Below are 5,020 nucleotides of genomic sequence, written 5' to 3'. Positions count from 1 at the left end.
CCCTTCTTTCTTTTTTTACTCAAGGATGAGCAAACATTTTAAATTTGGTGTGGAAAAAGCATTGCTTTCTGTTTTTTCATAACCATTTATGGCACCTAGGCCAGAGAAACCTCTAGAAAGAGGAAAGGGAAGGAAAAAGCTTTCACCTCCGAGTCATGAGCAATGGAGAGATTCATCTCAAAGGTCTATCAAGATCACTTCTATGAAGTTATGACCAAGAATAAAGTGATCCCTAAGGTCCCTTTTATGCTCAAACGGAATGAGTGTCCGGAGATCCGACATGAGATTCGAAGAAGAGGTTGGAAAGTTCTCACCAACCCCATTCAATAAGTTGGAATCTTAATGATTCAAGAGTTCTATGCTAATGCATGGATCACCAAAAACCATGATCAAAGTATGAACCCAAACCCGAAGAATTGGCTTACCATGGTTTAGGGGAAATACTTAGATTTCAGTCCAGAAAATATAAGGTTGGCATTCAACTTGCTAATGATGCAAGGAGATGCACGCCCCTACACTAGAAGGGTCAACTTTGATCAAAGGTTGGACCAAGTCCTCATCGACATATGTGTGGAAGGAGCTCAGTGGAAAAGAGACTCCAAAGGCAAGCCAGGTCAATTGAGAAGGCATGACCTTAAACTCGTGGCTAGAGGATGGTTGGAATTCATCCAATGCTCCATCATTCTTACTAGCAACCAATCTGAAGTGACTATAGATCGGGCTATCATGATCCATAGCATCATGATTGGAGAGGAAGTAGAAGTTCATGAGGTCATATCTCTAGAACTCTACAAAGTGGCTGACAAACCTTCCACTTTGGCAAGGTTAGCCTTTCCTCATCTCATTTGTCACCTAGGCAGTTTAGCTGGAATTGTCATAGAGGAAGACATCCTTATTGAAGAGGACAAGCCCATCACTAAAAAGAGGATGGAGCAAATAAGAGAGCCCACTCATGGACCTCAACAAGAACATGAGGAAGTTCCTCATCAAGAAATCCCTGAGATGCCTCAAGGGATGCATTCTCCTCCACACAACTATTTGGAGCAACTCAATACCTCTTTGGGAGATTTGAGTTCCAACATGGAGCAACTAAGGATGGAGCACCAAGAGCATTCCATTATTCTCCATAAAATTAGAAAGGATCAAATAGCCATGAGGGAAGAGCAACAAAGGCAAGGAAGAGACATAGAGGAGCTCGGGTGTTCCATTGGATCTTCAAGAGGAAGAACTAGCCACCATCACTAAGGTGAACCCGTTCTTTGATTTCCTTGTTCTTATTTTTCTGTTTTTCGATTTTATGCTATATGTGTTATCTATGTTTGTGTCTTCATTACATGATCATTAGTGTCTAGTGTCTATGCCTTAAAGCTATGAATAATTCCATGAATCCTTCACCTCTCTTAAATGAAAAATGTGCCTAATTACAAAAGAACAAAAAGTACTTGGATTTCAAATTTTATCTTAAAATTAGTTTAATTATTTTGATGTGGTGGCAATACTTTTTGTGTTTTGAATGAATGCTTGAATAGTGCATATTTTTTATAGTGAAGTTTATGAATGTTAAAATTGTTGGCTCTTGAAAGAATGACGAACAAAGAAAAATGTTATTGATAATATAAAAAATCATAAAATTGATTCTTCAAGCAAGAAAAAGTAGTGAAAGAAAAAAAGTAGCGAAAAAATGGGGAAAGAAAAAATGGCGAAAAAGAAAAAGAAAGAAAAAGAAAAAGCAAGAAGAAAAAGCCAATAGGCCTTTAAACCAAAAGGCAAGGGTAAAATCTAGGCCTAAGCGGCTAAATCAAGCTGTCCCTAACCATGTGCTTATGTCATGAAGGTCCAAGTGAAAACCTTGAGACTGAATGGTTAAAGTCGTGATCCAAAGCAAAAGAGTGTGCTTAAGAGCTCTGGACACCTCTAACTGGGGACTTTAGCAAAGCTGAGTCACAATCTGAAAAGGTTCACCCAGTTATGTGTCTGTGGCATTTGTGTATCCGGTGGTAATACTGGAAAGTCAATAAGTAGCTGTGTTCAAGAATCAACATGCTTAACTAGGAAAGTCAATAACACTATCCGAAATTCTAAGTTCCTAGAGATGCCAATCACTCTAAACTACAAAGGAAAAAGTGAGATGCCAAAACTGTTCAGAAGCAAAAAGCTACAAGTCCCGCTCATGTAATTAAATTAATATTCATTGATATTTTGGACTTTATAGTATATTCTCTTCTTTTTATCCTATTTGATTTTCAGTTGCTTGGGGACAAGCAACAATTTAAGTTTGGTGTTGTGATGAGCGGATAATTTATACGCTTTTTGGCATTGTTTTTATATAGTTTTTAGTAAGTTTAAGCTACTTTTAGGGATGTTTTCATTAGTTTTTATGTTAAATTCACATTTCTGGACTTTACTATGAGTTTGTGTGTTTTTCTGTGATTTCAGGTAAATTCTGACTGAAATTGAGGGATTTGAGCAAAACTCTGAAGAAGGCTGACAAAAGGACTGCTGATGCTGTTGGAATCTGACCTCCCTGCACTCGAAATGGATTTTCTGGAGCTACAGAACTCCAATTGGCGCGCTCTCAACGGCGTTGGAAAGTAGACATCTAGGGCTTTCCAGAAATATATAATAGTCCATACTTTATTCGAAGAATGACGACGTAACTTGGCGTTGAACGCCAAGTACACGCTGCTGTCTGGAGTTAAACGCCAGAAAAACGTCATTATCCGGAGTTGAACGCCCAAAACACGTCATAACCTGGAGTTTGACGCCAAGAAATGCCTTAGCTCGTGGATTAATCAAGCTCAGCCCAAGCATACACCAAGTGGGCCCCGGAAGTGAATTTATGCATCAATTACTTACTCATGTAAACCCTAGTAGCTAGTCTAGTATATATAGGACATTTATCTATTGTATTAGACATCCTGGATTGTAATTTTGAATCCTGTGATCACGTCAAAGGGGGCTGGCCATTCGGCCATGCCTGGACCTTCTGCTTATGTATTTTCAACGGTGGAGTTTCTGCACACCATAGATGAAGGGTGTGGAGCTCTGCTGTATCTCAAGTATTAATGAAATTCTATCTTCTTTTATTCAAATGCTATCTTAGTTTTATTCCAAGATATTCATTCGTACCCAAGAACATGATGAATGTTATGAGTCAGATTACCCTCATTATCATTCTCACTCATGAACGCGCGTGATTGACAACCACTCCCGTTCTACATGAAACAGAGCTTGAATGCGTATCTCTTAGATTCCCCAACAGAATCTTCGTGGTATAAGCTAGATAGATGGCGGCATTTATGAGGATCCGGAAAGTCTAACCTTGTCTGTGGTATTCCAAGTAGGATCCTGGGAATCCGGAAAGTCTAACCTTGTCTGTGGTATTCCGAGTAGGATTCCGGTAATGAATGACTGTGACGTGCTTCAAACCTATAACCTGCTGGGCGTTAGTGACAGACGCAAAAGAGGGATTCTATTCCAGTAGGAGCGGGAACCAACCGGTGATTAGCCGTACTGTGACAAAGTGCATGAGCATTAGTTTTCACTGCGAGGATGGGATGTAACTATCAGCCATGGGTGATGCCTCCAGACTGGTTAGCTGTGCGAGTGACAGCCGCATAGGATATTTCCCCGAGAGGAAGAAAGTAGCCACAGTTGATGGTGAACCCCTATACAAAGCTTGCCATGGAAAGGAGTAAGAAGGATTAAGTAGAAGCAGTAGGAGGGCAGGCGTCCTTGAGCCATGCAGCATCTCCATCCGCTTATCTGAAATTTCCACCAATGAATCTGCATAAGTGTTCTATCCCTTTTATTATTCCTTTTTATTATTTATAATCACAATTCCTCTTTTTTTCTGCCTAACTGAGATTTACAAGGTGACCATAGCTTGCTTCATACCAACAATCTCTGTGGGATCGACCCTTACTCACGTAAGGTTTATTACTTGGACGACCCAGTACACTTGCTGGTTAGTTGAACGAAGTTGTGTCCACTCGTGCCAATTTCTAAAATCCAATTACAATGAATATGATCACAATTTCGTCCACCACTAACTAAAAAAGAAATCATATGCATAGAAGAAAGGACGCTCCCCCTGGGTCAAAGTAGGAAAGCAGACCCGGTCATCAGAGTCAGGTGCTACCAATTTATAATTTCATTCTCGATTCTCACTACTACATATCCGATGGTGTTTTCTAAGTGCCGCACAAAGCTTCGAATTAGCCAGAGATACACATAATAGCACAAGGGAGTCCAACCAGTCAGACATCCCCTCGGGAACTTTAGAAGACGCCTCGACAATATTTTTGCGAGAAGACATGGTTAACTAGTCCTACAAGAAGAAAAGAAGATTGGATTACTCAAAAAACACCTCGGACACTAGTTGAACAACTCGGGCATAAACGGAGGCAACAAACGGAGGAAACTCACAAAACTAAAGCATATAGGTGACAGAGAAACCAGGAAAAGCAAGAAAAGGAAACCCCAGAACCCAACCCAAAAGGTTCCAGGGGCATCCTTTGGAGGCAGAAAGAAGATTCATGGAAGCCAACAAAGCCTACATCTTTTCACATCCCAACAAAAGTCAAAAGAAAGTCATCAAAAACCATCATCTCTATTGAAGAGCAGTCATCAACCAGTATAGCAAAATCATCAATGAAGCAATCAAGTTATCAAAGGAGCAACCTTTTTCGACACAGCAGTACAGAAATCAACCCTAAAAGGAAGCCAAAACCAGGAAAATCACCCAAAGCATACATAAAGACGAAAGAAGACCAGGAAACAGGCATCACAGCAATAAACCAAGCACATAAACAAGAAAATGGTTCAAACTTTCCAAACATACAAAATTAGAGTGTTATCAAAGAAATCAAAAACAAAAGTAGCAGAAATAAAAAGGTGAAGAGAAAAGCAAAGCCAACTTGGAAGAAGGAAGAAAACTTTGAAAAAGAGCAGCGGAGATTCGACCACAAAGCGGAAGCACCAGGCGAATGCCAAAGCGTCACAAGAGAGAAAACAAGAA

This window comes from Arachis hypogaea, chromosome 4 (assembly GCF_003086295.3).
Source record: "Arachis hypogaea cultivar Tifrunner chromosome 4, arahy.Tifrunner.gnm2.J5K5, whole genome shotgun sequence".
In the NCBI taxonomy this organism is placed as follows: domain Eukaryota; kingdom Viridiplantae; phylum Streptophyta; class Magnoliopsida; order Fabales; family Fabaceae; genus Arachis; species Arachis hypogaea.
The sequence above is the reverse complement of the archived record's forward strand: the minus strand, read 5'-3'. Positions refer to the sequence as shown.